Below are 17,214 nucleotides of genomic sequence, written 5' to 3'. Positions count from 1 at the left end.
AATTGAGATCAACGCTAATGGCTGCACTTGCCAGTCTATTTGTTATGGCATTTTTTGTAGACATCTAGAGACTTTCATGCTAATGATTGGCCATCTCTTTCTGGACAAAACCAAATGATGATATGACTTCCTTCAACTTTTCTTGGACATCCTTATGACTTTGGAGACTATCAGGTTTAAACTCAAGCCTGTCATTGCCATATTTACCATCCTGAGCTCTACCTCTATAAATGAAGCAATCCTGAAAGGAGAGCAAAAATCATATGTTAATAAGTATGATTGATCCTCTTCATGGCAGGTGAATGGAGAAAAAGGGAGAAAAGATGTAACATCCTTTGTCACACAGCTTCTTTCCCACAAGATAATATCACTTTGGTAGCATTATAATTCTCTGTTTACTCCTTGACTGTTTGAAGGGAGATTTAGGTTAGATGTCAGGAAGAAATTCTTTACTCAGGCTGGTGAAGCACTGGCAGTGCTGCCAGAGAAGCTGTGGGTACCCAGTCTCTGGAGGTGCTCAAGGCCAGGCTGGATGGGTCCCTAGGCAGCCTGAGCTGGTGGGTGGCAGCCTTACCCACAGCAAGGGGGATTGGAAATAGATGATCTTTGAGTTCTGTTCCAACCCAAGCCATTCTATGATTCTGTGACACTGCCTGACTATTCAACACTGCATGACTGAGGAAGGCTCTGGCTTTCCTTCATTTTGAGTAAAGGATTCCATTCCCCCAGACCAATGGTATGCTTGTCTGCTGAAGTACTCAAAAGGGGATGAGCCAATCCAGTCAGGTAGCCCAGATGTTTGTAACAGAAGAGATTTAATTGTTTGAGCTAACATGTATTTGCTGGGAAAGAGTACAGCCCAGTGCCTTTGTGTCTACTCTTTGCCATTCAAGTATAATAGTTTAAAGTGGAAAAGCTTTGGTAATCTAAAAAGCTTTTGTTAGTGTCTATATTATGTTAAATACATAACGTGAGGGAAGAGTTTTATGTTGTAAAACAGCCATGTGTACCCCACTGAATAAATAGCAATCAGTTAATTAGAGACAAATTTAAGGTATTTGTTCATGTCATAGAAATCAATAGAAATACTCTAGATTTATTCTCTAAATATTAGTTTGCTGTGGGTTGTAGGTTTTTGTTTGTTTGTTTGTTTCCAAATAGCCATTTAAACATTCTCTAACTTTAGTTCTGATTTCTCCTCTCAATTGTTTTCCTATTTTAATCACACCACAGCAGTTTTCCTTATTCATGTGGAAGCACTCAGTTTTTTTCAGCACGACTGCTAGGAAACAAGATAAATTGCAATCTACTGGAGAGTATGACTTTTAAACCTATAAAATTAGTGGTTTAGATGCAAGCTGAAAATTGGTATTATCAAAAACAGACTGTATTCCACTTTTAACTCTCAGTGTCTCTAAGACCTAAATGACACAGTGTCCTGAAAAGCTCCAGCCTAGAAGAGACAGGAACACTTTTCCCATCTCCTGAGCATCTTTAACATTTTCCAAAATGTTTCTGTCCAGAATAGCTGAAAAATCTGCTCAGACGTAGCATTCCTTCCTGGGTAGAAAATCTGGAAATTTGTTAGGATTAATGGAAACACTGATTTTTTAGAATCCTTTTATTCCAGTTCCCAATATAAAATAAAATACCACTACTTCAGTGAGATACGTTGGCAACTTCCAAACTCTATTTCAAATAAGATTTTTTTTTTAAGAGGACATCTGTCAAAAACAATTGCTTCAACAGTCAGTTTTGTTTTTGACAAACATGATTTTTTCTATTTGAAAAATTCCTGACCAAATCTATTCCGGAATGACATGGGAATTGGCTAGCTGTTGGGCACTGTGCAAAAGAAATATGATATTTGCACTACCCAAGCAAGCTGTTACTGAAGGCATAAAATTAAGGTGATGTTATATAAGGCAGCTTCTTTCCCAGAAAAAAAATATTATAAGTGCATAAGTGATTTTGTTTGTTGTGACAGCATGGGGAACTAGCATAGCCAAATTGGGATTGCTTCATGCCCTGATGTGGAAAGCATCTGCACTTATTAATATGTCCTCCGCAGGACAGCAGTATATATCAACATGCATAATGTCAGTGGCTCAAAATTTGGAATTTTACAAGAAAAGGGAGTCATCAGCATCTCATTCTCATGAAAAAGAAAAATATATATTAAAAAAAAAAAAAAAAAAAAAAAGATTTCCCTTTGCTCTGTAGAATGGTCTTAGTGATAGTAGCATCCAGTAAGCAAGTTAAGTTCTGCTAACTGCAGGACTACAGAAAACTATCTAAGTGTACACAGTCGCACACCTTTCAATTCCTGTTGTAATGCATTAACAAAATAATTACTTTGCCAGTTGTAAATTAACCTTCCCTATGAGCATCCAAACATTCTTAGGCTAAATTTTCAGGAAAATAACAGGTGCTCTTTGTTGCTACTGTACCTCCCACCACCCTTGCCACTACCACAGCTGCCTCACTAGAAGAGGAGGTGGAAAGGTGCATAGAGACAGCAGCAGTGCTTGCAGCAGGAGCTCTACTTGTGGAGGTGGAAAAGGTACAATGATAAGAGCAGAGCAAAGGAATCTGATACAGGTTGGATGAGCAGGAAGTTCTGCAGTCCTAGGGTGCAGAAATGAGATGGCAGAGAGATTTCAAAAACCATTTTATTTCACCAATAAATCTTTTTTTTTTTTTTTTTTTCTTTTCTACTAACACAGATGGGGACAAATGCATTCTCCTTCTTCAAATCCAGCTTTCCAGCCACAGCCAACTGGGGGCAGATATAATTAATCTTTTCCTTATGCACTTGAGAGTGCATTGGATTACTCTTTAAGTCTCAACTTCCCCCCTTGTTCCCTATGGGGGAATTTATTCACTGCTACTCACTTTGAACACCCAAATCAATATGTTTCAAGAGAGTCTGAATAAATTATGTTTGGAAATTGTGGTGAATAATTCTTTATTTAAAAAAAATCAAACTATAATTGAGAGGGAATGCACCATATGTAACACTGATGCAGAACTGAAAAAACAGAGAGTTGCCACAGATACTTAACTCACTAAAGCAGTCCAATCTTTAATGGGAAGGTTTTGGATCAAGAAAACAAAAACATGGTAGGTACTCGAGTTTTTAGCATGGTGGAAGCTCTTCTTCCAACTGCAGCAATAATAATTGTCTACTTTGCTTGGATCTCGCATTAAATTCTGGACTTGTCAAGAGGACAAGAGATCACTGTCTCTGTCTCAAAATATAAATGATAATACTTTTCTGACTTGAGATCAGAAAGAGAACATGAATATCACTGTTACAGGAATCCCCTGTAACTCCCATAAATTAGTTAAAATTCTTCTTGTTTCATCTTGTTTGTACATGTACCATTAGAAATGGGGAGAGGAGGAGAAGGGAAAGCAGAACACCGGGACTGTAGCAACAATAAATGACTTGACCCAGGTCCAGCATGATTCACTAACAGCCTACCAAAATGCTGACTGAAATGGAGACTGCAGCCTCAAACAGCTGAATGAGAAGTAGGTATGCTCTGAGAAAGGGTCTTCAGGGGTGCAGTGGTGCCTGTTCCGAGCTGCTGACATTCCTGATTTATGCAGGAAATCTCAGGCTGACTGGCACTGCAGCAGAGGAAGAACACTTGCAGGAATGTCCATGGAGTGTTTACATTTAGCACTGACTAAGGACCTCCAAATTTGGCCTATTGCTACTAACGTGACAAATAATAGTTTTAGTATAGAAAATTAAAAGTGTGAGTAGAAAAGGACTTGATCCAGCAAAATTACTCTTCTGGAATGATTAGTGTAATGCTGAGTCACGGCCTGAAAGTGATTGAGCACCTGGTGGAAGGCAGGGCTGACCCAGGGGAGCACAGGTGCATGCAGTGCACCTGAGAGACAAGAACGGGTGGAGCCAGGATCCCAGGCCTCATTTAAGGGTTGGCAAGAGCATCTCTTGCTAGAGTTCCTTGTCTGCCTGGAGTATTTCAAAGGTAAGAAGTTTTTCTTCCTTTGTTTTTTGTATCCACAGCTGCCACATTTGGGTTTGTTCTCCTTTTCTGCTGCCCAGGAATGTGCTACTCTGCTGTTATTTCTGTACTTTCTATTATGTTATAGCATTACAGTTAGAATTTTGAAAAGCCTGTAAGGTTGGTAGGAATGGCAGTGAACTTTTTCAGCTCCTTTGGCTCTAAAACAGGTATTAATTTGGGTAAAGTAAAATTAAAAAAAAAAAAAATGCAGATAGTGGTGGTCTGTAGTATTTAAATGACTTCATCTCAAGTTGTTGAAGCAACTCTACAAAATTTTTAAACTGGTATTCAGAAGTATCAAAGCATCATTTGAGTAACTCTGAACAAAGCATTTCAGACATTTGTTGTAGAAAAGTAACTCTGTACTGCACTAGGATGTCCTCTACTTGCTGTTTCCTATAATTTGCTTTCACTGTTGAAACTTCAGTGATATATCATGTGATTTAGATGAAAAGGAGAAAATAGTGCATCATAAGAGATAAATCTAGCAGATACTCCCAGGATTTGGAAAACTGATGAATCATGACATCAGTGGTGGAAACATCCTAATGTTGAACTGAAAAGTTGAAAAAGGGAGAGGGTTCTCCAAACCAGAAAGTGAGAGCAAAACCAGCAAAGTCTTTCCACTACTACCATGCCCTTAGTAACCTATAATATTGCGAAAATGAAGTTTTCCAGTGATCACAGGGAAGTTTGATTAGTCTTTGGCAGAATCAGGTTAAATGTTATTTGCTAATTTGTAGCAAGGCATATGTACTAGTTTGTGTGGAATCTTTAGTATTTTTTTCAGTTATACAACTGGAAAATACCCTCAATTTATCTATCTGCTATCATCACCGACATTTAGTTTGTGTCTTATTTGCTGGGAAATAAATGCAATTGCAGTTATGAATATTACCGAGTAATTAACAAGCGATTCAGATCGCTGCAGATTACTTGGAAGTTTTATTTACAGATAAGCCTGTAGGATACCTGACAACTTCGTGAGAGACCAAACTACCAGTACAGAATGGTGAACTACATAACCTATGTATTTTTCACAAATACATTTTCTTGTACAGCTGAATTAGTTGTCATGTTGAAGTAAATGGTATCAGTGGAGTATTCAACTTCTGAGCTTTCATCACTTTCATTAGCTAGCTGCATTCAGTTCATCTGTAATGATTAATCAACTTGAATAAATCTCCTGGAAACATTCTTTTAACCACTTCCTGCTCGTGTCTCATTAAAACACTGTCTCTATATGATAGGGAAGGGTGGCAGACGTATTTACATACAAATAGAAAAAAAGTCTTCCTTGTTGCCATATTCCTCCTCCAGTAAGAATTGCTTTTGGTGTTAGCCCCTACAGGAGAAGCTCATTCCAAACATCATCATTGGGGGACCCTTGCATGTTCAGCTCTGGTGCTCATAACAGTGGCTACATGGGAGATGCTTCCACATCAAGATCCTGGTTCAGAGCAGACTAGGAGCAATGAAGATCATTCCCCCTAGCTTTAGAGAAAAGAGGGGGCAGATCATCCTCCACTGGGAGCCAAAGTTTTCTCTGGAAATGGGGAAGGCTTTTAAAGAAGATTCATATATGCATTCCTTTTGGCAGAAATTGGAGCTATCCAGAAAAGAAGTCAGGCAGGAACATCCATGTTTCAGGAAGTAGACAACACTGAAGAATCTGACGTTGTTTGTTATTTTTGCTAACTTGAGCAGAAATGGTTAACCACAAGGCTGTGTTCAAAGTATGGGAAGTACACATAAATGAGCCTTGGAAACAACGTGCTTTTGAGCGAGGTATTGCATATGCAAGTGAAGATGGAGCTTTTGTCTGGCTGAACAACTAAAGACAATTTTGGGAAGGTTTGTTTTAATATTGAAGTGAGCTTGGACTGCAGTTTGAGACAAAACTCTTGGTGCACTAAAGTATCAGAATTAACTTTGCAATATGATTGTTTGATGTGCAAAGGAAGTACCCCTACCTGAAGTCCTGAATGAGAAACAGGAATTTGATACTAAAGACAGTGAAGAAAAATATAAAGTGCTTTTTAAATGTAGACTTGAAGTATAGCAGCGTTCAGAATTAATATGCAGTAGCTTACAAGTAATTCAGATGTGGTTGCCCAGCACGGGAAAAAAAAGAGGGAGCTGTGTTAGAATATGCTGTTGGGAAGAATATGCAGACTTCAAGGAAAAAATGATGAATGCACGGTGACTGTCTGACTGAGTGCACAGAGGATTGTTTGCTAGCACTCTTGGACTGCGCTGGAATAAAAGATGACCAGGTTATTAGCTGCAAACCTCAGCTGTTAGTTGAATGCTGATGTCACATTAGTGTAGTGCTGGAAGCTCTAGAAGTACCTCAGAAGGAGAAGCAGCAGACAGTAATACATAACTAGGAAATAAGGTTTGCATGTTGGCCTTTTCCTCTGTTAAAGGACAACTAAGCAACAAACAGAAAAGATAATACCCACAATACCACTGGGAAAAACTGCTCCTGTTAGAGTTATCATCACTTACACCTTTTCTTCTACATCAGCTATCCTTCCTCCAGAAGAGGCTCCAGGTAGTGTTCCAGAGACCTCTGACACAGAGGTTTCTGAGGGTGCCATACTGGCTGCATCAACCCCATTTATTTCCATATCCATAAACTTTTCTGGGCACTGTATGGCAGTTCTTCTCCACCAGTTGTCTCTAAACGTAGCTGAATAACTCTGCTTGAATTTACCATTCTTCTGGTCTATAATGTGTTATGAAGCCACTTCAAGAGGTGTTTATTAGAACAAGCAAGGACTAGGAGATTGGCATTAGGCATGCTGACATGCATCAAATGTGCTATGAGGAAGTGCTGAGCTTTGCCTTTCCAGTTTTTCATTTACTGAATATGCCAAAACTTTGCACAAGTCATAAGTCAAACATAAAACAATATGAAAGCATCTTTAGTTTGAGAGCTCTTGAAACAAAGCAGTGCGCTCTCTTATTGAGAAATGTTGTCTCATGTCCCTGTGTGAAGTCTCTGTTCTTAGTTATCATTGCACTTAGTTGCACATCTCCTGTCAATAAGTGCATTGTAGAGATCTGAGGCTACTCAATCACGTTGAAAACTCATCAACTTTGTCTAATACTAAAAATGCAGGTAGTTTCCAGTAATTAAAATTAATTCCAGAGTTTCCCAGTGCTCTTGCACATATCTTTTAAATAGTGAAAACGGTATCTAGCCCTCTAATTACTCTAGATATAATTTTTTTTATGATTCAGACAGGAAACTGCTGAAGTAATTTCACTGCCTAGAGGAAATATATTTCTTTATGCGACTCTCTCTCATTTATTTAAACACTGTGCTACACATGATTAAAAAGGTGCTAAGGAACTTCTCTTGTGGAATCTACAGTGTCTGGCAGTAAAAACAGGAGGACATCAAATAGTCTGTGCTGCCAGTGAGCATGGAGTTGGTAGGAAGAGAAGTGATATACCAAACACTCGCATCAAGCTTTGTTTAGACATCTGTGAAGACGATGTTCCAAGAGATGTCATCTGTTGATCTTTTGGGTGCTATTTATCTAAATTAAATAATTCCACTCTACCTCATTGCATACTCAAGTGCAAAAGGTATTTGAGTGTCTTACTGTATAGTAACATAGCTGGTAAATCTGATAATGCTAAGCAATAGATCAGAGTTTCTAAGTATTCAAATCTGGCTAGATGTGACATCTTCATACCAAAACTTGTATGTTCCCAGAGATTAGAAAGCTTTCAAGTTTTCATAGTTTTTTTTTTTTTTGTCCCATCCATTTGAGAATTAGAATTTAATTTTTAATAATGGCATGATAACTAGACTTGGATTATGTTATTATAAAAGTTAAAGTTATAATAAATCATGGAAGCAGAGTAGCTTCAAGTTCATTCTTTAAACTTTCTAAAAATAAGACGTTACGTATCTTGTATATAACACATTTTTGAAGTTCCCCTATAAGTAGTCTTCAAAAGGGTTTTCTGCCTCTTTTTTGCTCTTTTCTATGCAGCAAATGATTTGCAATTCTTTTTCTCTTCTTCAACTTTGAAACAAATGCAGTAGCGTCACAGCATTTCCTTATCACATGCTGCTTCAAGAATAGCATCGTACTGTGAGGGGGGGGGGGGGGGGGGAAATAACTTCTGGAAAATTATTTACTCTTGGTGCATGAATTCCAAATTCAAGCATCTTTTTCCAAGAGAAAAAAATAGGGGATTCTGTCTAGATAAACCTGTATTTAGCATTTGTACAGATACTAAAGTAGTAAACTCAAAAAAAAAAAAAAATCCTTTCTATATTATTGTTTTTCTCTGTTCTGAAATAATATGAATGTTGTCCATACTGCACTAGCTATCAAATTCTACAGGAAGACATAATTTATTCTTTTCTGTTGGCAAACATGAAATAACATGTGGGTAGCTTACTATGAAAATTTGTTTTCTGGTATAGTTGGAAATCTGTAGTTTTTAAAAACTGGTGTTTAAAAGGTGGAAGATAAATGAAGGGTGAGTAAATCATAATTGCTTTTGCTTTCTCTGTACTTCTGTATGTTCTTTCTGGCATGCAGCATGCTAACTTACTCCCTATACTAGCTTCAGAATGTCTCCAGCTCCCTCAGTCTGGTATTTTGTGAATCTCTCTGAATTTAGTGATACTTGTTCAAGTGTTAGGCCTTCTCTGCATAGTTCAGATGTTTATGCTGTGCCTTTCCATCACGCCACTGTGGTTAGGAAGAGAGATTGTGCTACAAGGGTCCACTACCTGACATTATAATGTGCCAGCAGCCACATCAGTTTGTGGCAGTAGGAAAGTGAATTTCAGGAAATGGGAAGCCCATCCTCCCAGATAAGCTAGCAAGTCAGAAGCTACCAGGGACTAAGGCAGCTAAGGCAAGTGCTCAAGCAATGCATGCACAGGAGGTTGTCTTTTTCTACTTGTTTCCTTTACTTGTTTAATCCCTTCCCTTGCTGGAAGGATTTACAAGTGCAAGAAAGGAAATAAAATTAAAAAAAAAAAAAAAAAAAAAAAGCTTGAAGAGCTTCATTACTGTGAAAATCACCATCGTGTTCTTTTTTGCTGTCAAGAAAACTTGGAAGAAAACAGCTTCAGGGCTGAGACTGGTGGTTTCCACTGCCCAGAAATGTGTAAAATGTGGAGTGTGCCTCAGCTTTTCCATGAGAATCAAGCAGAACTTTTACATTTTTGACCAAAGTAAATGTTGTTGCTGAAATGTTTGTTTTGTTGACATATATATAGCTCAAGACACACAGAAATTGAAAGCTGTGCATCTATTTTTGTGTACCTCTGTGCAAGTACCAAAAGAGTCTCCCATACAAATATTGATGCTTTTCAAGTCAAATAGTTGATACCTGCTCTATTTTTTTTTTTTTTTGCTCCAAAATGGTTCTAACCCAAGATTTAGTGAAGTAAATCCATGCTTTCTGTCCTCCAGTTTTGTTCATTTTTCTCTCCGTTTACCCGCGGCCCTCAGCTCCCTTTTTTACTTCAGGCTAGTTGTTTTTGTGTGTTGTATTTGCTGACTGCCCACCAAGAGTAGAAAGGGAGAAAAGAACTCTGAATGACTGCTCCCATGCTTGTGGCTGTGAACTGGGGAGTGCATCTGTCTCAGATTTGGAGAAACCCTGAGGAAGTCTGAGGCAGCAGTGCTTGCTGCAGACTTGGCGCCTTCACAAACTGCTGTTAATGAGGAAAAGAGACACTTCCACTTTATAAGTGGGAAATCCTTGCATGTGATGCTGCATGTAGGACACAAAACTTGGAACAGCAGATGGTAAAGTGAGAGTCACTAGGAGGGATGTGTGACTAACAGGAAGGGAAAGCATCGTCCAACACAGAGTGAGACAGACCAGTGGAAATGCAGGAGTTCAGGCAAGAAGCCTTCTCCAGCATGGAAGTAAAAGCTACTTCTCTGGAAAGAGAGAAAGAAACTTTGTTGTATTCTTTTTGTGGGAAGAAAGAAAAGCAGATGGAAAGGGTCTAAGGCATCTATGTTAGGAATGGTGCCTGAAGCATAAGAAGCTAATATTCAGTAACAGGGGGGAAAAAAAAAAAAAAAAGATGAGGTTTGTTTATTTTGCTTTCAACCTAACATCTGGGCTCACAGAGGGAACTGACACATTGCAAGACAAGACTGGTATAAGAACTTGTAATTTCAAAAATTACCATGGTTCTTATATGATTCCCTAATTTAAAAACACACAACTTTATAGAACATGTGATTTCAATTTGTAGCAAAGATTTGGGTGACAATGGTAGGTTTCTTCCTAGAGCTTCAATCTAAAAAATTAATGGCAACAGAATCATTCAGAAAAAAAAAAATCAATGTCTTCCTAAACCGAAAATTAGTTATATATATGAAGATGTATTTAGAATGTTGCAACCAATCTTGAAGGAAGCCTAGTAAACTGTTTTTTTAATGATAAGAATGACTGTTAGCTAATTCATTTTTGGGATATAGACTATCTGGAATGTACTCAGGTATGACTATGATTATGATTTTGTTCTTTGCAAAGTACTCAGTGCTTGGAACTCTTACCATATGCAGTGACGTTGCACCAATGGTGTAGAACCAATCTTAGTACCAGTAAGCACAAATTATGTAGACAGTCACAAAACAGCAGAAAGATCTTGTCATCTGGAAAGATAACTAAGAGATTGGCAGATGACAAGGAAGGGATGGAGAGGGATCCCTTCTATGTTGTGCTGAATCATTCCTTGTACCTTATCAGATTCTAATTATAGCCCCATCTTTTCTGATATATAAAGACCTACCTATGACAGTCAAACACATAATGAAAGGCTTGATGTGACAGAGATGTAATTATAAGAATGCTGAGGAATAGTAGTGCCAGAAATCTGAGCATGTTATGCAAGTGAGCGAGTGGTTAGCCACACCAAGGGCTAGAAACCAAAAGCCCAAGCTTCTAGGGACTGCAGCTACAGACTTGGGATGGTGGTGGGCACACTGTAGAGTAATAGTGGACAGTGTTTTACTCTATCATACGGATACAGCAGGTACTCTTAAAACAGAGTTAACAGCTAAGGAAGAAGTCAGAAGAGAGAAGTTTGCTGTCAGGAGACAATAAGAAAGGTAAATAGAGAAAATAGCAAGGTGGAATCGAGGACTCTGCTATTAGCACAATGCAATGAGAGAACCAAGGCTTTAAACTTAGTTCTGTGAATCTAAATACCAGCATGGTAGGAAAAAGCACATCCCCTGTCATGAGCAGAAACTGGCTTCCTCTCCCTTCCTCTAGTCAGCAAGCATCAGCACCAGTCAGAGGAGTACACATACTAGAAGCTTGCTTTTCAATGGAAGATAGCATAGCTTGGAGGGAGGTGAGGATTGGAAGAGGCACAGGAACTAATGTGTATATGCACAACCCAAGCACTACTTTTTTGAGAGTAAATATGTCAACAACCTTCCCCCACTTTTCTTATTGGCAGATACTTGCTGCAGCAGGCTCTTATTAAGCCTATCTGTAGTGTGCACTTGCATTAACCTCCCACTGTTTCCAGCTATCCAGAAGGATGCTAGATGCCTAAACCTATTGCTCCTTCCTGCCACCTTCTGCTCCCTTCCTCTTTTTCTGCTGTGCTAGCGAAAACCCTTTTCTCTGTCACACTAATCTCTTGAATGTTTTTATTTCACTTTTTTGATTTTCTTTTGTATTTTTGATGTGTGAGGAAAGGAAGGCTGGAACACAGGAGGATCCAGTCAGAGGATATCTCAGAAGTCAGTCAGCATGATGACCAAGTCATGTTATTACAGGAGACCTACTTTATAGAAGCCTCCTTCAGGCTACTTCTGTCTGAAGTTGCAACTTCTATTTCTGGAGGGAATTTGGGGGAGGCGGGAAAAAGTACTTTGTATGAAGATGCAAATGTTCATTTTACAGTGAAGAATGATGGTTTTAGTCATTTCAGAGACTAGAGCCACATCCAAAGTGGTTTCATAAAATCTGTTTTCACTCTAAAACCATTTTTATAATGCCTTCTTTGTTTTTCACTTCATAGTAACATGCGCATTATAAATGAAATTTGTGTGCATTTATTTGATTAAATACTGCATCATTTATGTAAAGTTGCTGCTGTTTCTTGCCTGTGGAAATTTACCGGTGTGGTCTTAAGTGCAGAAAATGAAGTTCACCAGCATTAAGGATTGTTGGATAATTTCCTTGCACATACAAATATTTTTCTCCTACACTTGCTACAAATTCTACTGACTCAAAAATTAAGAAAAACTATACTCACTGAAACTTGTACAAAATCTGTGCAGTTCATATCACCAAAAATGACTTCTGGCTTTCCATACAGAAAATCGGCTTTAAGAACAGATAAACACATTTAGAAACCAGAGCCCTAATGCTTGCAGTAAAGCTGTTTGTGTTCTCTAGTGTATTATAGTTTTCTTTTATGATGAGGGTCATGGACTTTAACAAACATTTATTTAATTTTTTTAGCAACAAATAAAGTAATTATTCTCTCTCTAAGGAGAACATCTTTGCATCTTCCAAAAGCGTGGTGGCTTCACGTGTCTTAAGTCAGATGCAACCATGCCAGCTACAATCAATAGGTAGATATATAGCATAATAGGAGATTCTCAGATGTTTCTCAAAGTTGTAAAAATAAAAACAATATGCTTAAAAAAAAAAAAAAATTAAAGCTTTCCTGATGAGTTTTTTCTTTTTCCTTTTTATGAAATCTTTCTGAAGGCTGTAGAGCGCTCTTAATCATAATTTTAGTACTGCTCTTTAGAAACCACATGCAAGCATCTCAAACTTTTCAATAATGTATATTACTGTCAGACTTAATGTTTTGTTTCTTAGGAGTAACGTCTGATTCGCAAGTACAAATGCATATCTACTTGATGAGTATTGTAGAAATTTCAGTTGGGCTTCCTGAGGTTCCTAAGTTTACCACAAAAGATAATAAAAAGAAATCTCAGAAATCCTTTATGAGCACACAGGATGCCTAGAAAAGTCATAAAAAGAGTATTACTGTATGCAAGGCAAAGACTTCAGAATGTTCAGCCAAAATTGCGCAATTTTAAGTTAAATGAATTTTCATGGAGCAGTGCTCCATTCTAGTAACATATTTAGCATCTTTTTAGAGCTTAGACTTGGTGCAAAATATAGATTTTTTTTTTTTTTGGAAGAACATGGGAAAACAAATTTGTTTAAATTTGGAGTTACACTTCAAAGTTCTGACACATCTGCTGTTAAACAGAATGGTTTCTAGAAATCAAGTTTGCTTTGATCTTTCTTTCAGAAATGCTTATTCTTAACAATAGAAATATTTAAACTTTCCATATTGCTGAAATTAATTTAAATTTTACAAGTAGGATACATTCAGAGGAATTTAGGTGCATTGTTACCAGTAGTTTCTAATACTCTTTAATGGACTACCAGTACATTGAAATAAGTAAATGGAGCCCAAGGTAACTCAGTTACATTGCTTCTTCTGGTAACCTTATTTTACTCTATTACTTTAATATTTCACAAATAAATAAATGTAAGTAGTTGTCAAGATCCAGTGGCACAACAGAGAATGTATCTGTGTTAAGATATCTCAGATAGAGAACAAATGTCATTGCTTCGTGAGCATGTATAGGTAGTCAGTAGCACTTCAAAAGATAACCTTCTGCTGTCTTGACTTCACTATTCACTCAGTATTGCCAGGAGCGTATGGAAATCTTTATAGCTCATAGACATTTGATAAGATCTTTCAGTTTGCCATCATTTAGTACCCCTTAGACACTCCCTTAGATGAATGAAGAGAGCACAGATAAGACTGAGTGTGAACAGTCTTTATATTTTGTGTAACAGTACAAGCATCTGTGAAGAACAGTAGAGTTGTATCTGGGGCATGTATCAACTGGTATAAGGTCTGAATTTATCTGAGTTACACAGATGATGTTTTGGTTCTTTAATTGGAAAAATTAAAAGAAGCAAAGCAATGTAGAAGAGCTGATGTGCCAGATCACCTAAGAAAAGTATTTTAAGAGCTAAGTTTCTTGCCTGCAGAGTAATTTACTCTCTATATCCTTGTAATTAACTGCTCCTTTCTGAGGTGAGGTGACTTTATTCTTTTATTGCAAAAGTTTGACAAAAAGACAGATTGCTTTAACAAATTCTGCTCCATTTCTGTCCTGAAAACTAAGTTATTGTGTCCTACCTGCAACAAAAGATATAATATTACTTGCCTGCTATACAGCATAGTGCATTTATCTGCACCCTCACATGATATCTCTTTTTCAAAACAGACATTAAGGAATAGCTTGAGAAGATATGATTTAAAAAAAAAAAAAAAAAAAAATCAGTCCCTAATGGAATTGCAAGAGGTTTCTATGACTTTCCAGCACCTGAGCTGTTCCAGTGAATGCTGTTTCAATCCTGAGAGGGGAACAGAAAAGGTTACAGAAGGGTCATGCAGATAGGGGAGTTACAACACTAGCAAAGAGAGCTGGACAGGGCAGTGCCAAAAGTAAAGTTCAGATAATTTGAAGGGCAGTAATGTCAGGCTGTTGAGGACAACAAACAAACAAATGTTTTTCTTTCATTAGATGATGGATATCAACAGAGCCACTGTAATGATGCTGCCTGTGCTTTGTGCTGCATCTAGCATCTTGGGATTTTCCTATGAAACCATTTTAAAACTTAAGTACAAGGAGATGGAGGGACAGAGAGGTGGAAACAGAAGAAAAGAACAGGTAGAATTCAGAAATTACCTTCTTTTCATTTTCTAGAGGCAGTGTATAAAATTTGACATGACTGCACTCAGTATTCAGTGGGACTTCTCAGTTATAAATGTAATAAACCAGTGTTTTTTGTCACTTTTTTGAGCTATCTTCCCAAGTTATACACTCTTCTGTGCACAAGGGAATTTCTCTAGTAATTACTCCTGAGTACCCAGAGGAAAAAGTGTTAATTACACCACCTAAACACAAAAATAGATCCTTATGCCATCAGTTCCACAACTGACAGGAAACCTTACTCCGGATATCTAGGTTTTTTTTTTTTTTTTTTAGTTTTCATATTCCTCTTGCACTGCAATATTGAAGGTGTGCAGAGAGCTGTAGGGACTTTCTTGCTTTGAAGTTCATATGAGCTACCTGTCTCATAACAAGTATAATAAGCGCTTGCTGTACCCTCGAGTTACATTCCTCAGCTGAAGAGTAGAGGCAGCAGATGTTGTGTGAAATGAAATCCTCCATGACTATAGGGTTGCTCTGAGGGACATAATATCCGCTTATCCCCAAGAGAATAAATCAGTAAAGCAAAATGGAATACTGCTCTGATTTCTGATCAGCACAAATGAACATCATAATACTACTAATAAATCATGCTACCAAACAGGCTAAGAACCTGGTGCAAAACTGGCAGAAGGATCTTGAACCTGTGTTGTGATGGTCTGAGAAATCATAGTATCAAGGAGAAATACTGCTTCTACTAGATAAAGGTTCACCTTCACCACTAGGCATTATTGCCAAGCTAGAGACGAATGAAAATGTTGAAAAACATAAAAAGCAAACTGATATCTTGGTAATCATATATGCAATTTGTACCATTATCCTAGAAGGTCTGATTAATATCAGCTCACAGTATTCTTTGTAGTTTCTTACTAACTTTTGTATTTGTTTTCATTAAAATAGTTTACTTCATTTGACTGACTTGCTGAATTAAAGATTCTAAATTTATTTTTCATACCTTGGGACAAATAGAAATCCTCTGTCTGTGATTCAGCTCCTGAATATACTCAAGAATTAAGATGTTCCTGCCTCTGCATCATAAATAATCTAACAGAATCAATTACAGTCTGGCATAGATGATATCAATATTTGGAAATGCAACATGAAACCTAAATAACATGAAACTAAAATTTCCACTCACCCTACTTCATCCACAGTAAATATATTATTGTTTTGCACCGAAGGGTGGAATTTTCATATTTCTGATAGCTTTAGATTAGAAGCTTTCCAAAAAGATGTAATGCTAGTTATAGCGAAGGGCTGATGTGTGGTCAGAAACTGGATGCTTCATGGCTCATACTCAGACGATAGCAAGGTAAGCAGTACCACTCTAGTGACCAGATGCATGAGGGCTCTGAGCACCCTTGGAGAACACCATGCCTCCAGAAAGGCTGTGCACTGAAGGCCCGTGATTCCTCACAGCACCATGTAGTGCCAGTCTTGCAAGACTGTGAAGGTTGGCCATGCAGTCAATGGTAGAAATTGCTGGGCAGGGCTGAGGACATGGACCACTCCTCTGAAATCACAGTTCTGCCTCTGCCCCGAGATATGCCTGCCAAGGTGTGTTGAGAATTACAGTTGTGGGTTCTATGCTTATGCAACTGAATAAACATAATCCTATCTGTTTCATTTGATGGTCTTGATTAATTTTAAAATGTGTATACGGTTTTATCCTATTCATCAAGTGCCTGCACAAGTGCTGCTGCCTGCACCCTCAGGTGAGGAAATGAGAGACTGTGAGCTCTGCAGAAGCAAAGGCAGAGAGTCATCTATCTCAGCAGCAGCTTGTGCTGTGTTGAAGTTATTTTAAAAGTACTGCAAAGTCACAGTTGTCATCAATATGTCTGAATGCATAACATTTATCCTGCCACCTTGTATTTATAGCGAAGCAGGTTTTAGCCATTTTTCAACAATGGTAATAGTACATTTTATATATCTAGGTAAAAATGTGTAAAAAATCACAGTAATCTCCCTGGTTTCTGAAACTAATACATCTTTGTGATTATATAGTAATGTTGTGAGAACCTCTGTCTTACAAGAAGCAAATGTTCCCTGTGAAAATACCTGGCTTTAATTCCTTTACCCATAGTCATTGCACCTGCTGAAGTAAGTACTACTCACAGCATGGCACAGCTATCTATGAAATAATTTAAATGCATCATGCAGAGTCAGCAGAAGTTCAGCACTGTAATTTAAAGAATGTGGCTTTATGCTATCCCTATTTAAGCTACGCTTTGTGCTGCAGTACTTCTTTCCTTCCTAACTACTGTAGAAATAGAGGTGTTCTTCCAGTTGTGTAGTAGTATCTCATGTTAACAAAATCTTTGCAACAGAGAGAAAAACAGGATTTTTTAAAATGTAATTTTAATCATCAGGAACAGTAATAAATAACA

At 37.7% G+C, this 17,214-nt stretch overlaps 1 protein-coding gene and 1 long non-coding RNA gene across 5 annotated transcripts in view; both read left to right on the top strand.

Annotated features, from left to right (window-relative positions):
- The window catches only part of RGS17 (regulator of G protein signaling 17), a 69,877-nt gene that overhangs the window by 22,293 nt on the left and 30,370 nt on the right, over positions 1–17,214 (top strand). The gene's annotated exons all lie outside the window — the stretch shown is intronic.
- On the top strand, positions 3,970–8,336 carry LOC116241212 (uncharacterized). Its single transcript, XR_004169467.2, has 2 exons — positions 3,970–4,007; positions 5,389–8,336. It is a non-coding gene; the product is annotated as an uncharacterized LOC116241212 (long non-coding RNA).

This window comes from Phasianus colchicus, chromosome 2 (assembly GCF_987193195.1).
Source record: "Phasianus colchicus chromosome 2, bPhaCol1.hap1.1, whole genome shotgun sequence".
NCBI classification, from domain to species: Eukaryota; Metazoa; Chordata; class Aves; order Galliformes; family Phasianidae; genus Phasianus; species Phasianus colchicus.
Note: the sequence above shows the minus strand (reverse complement) of the source record. Positions and strands in the feature narration are given on the sequence as shown.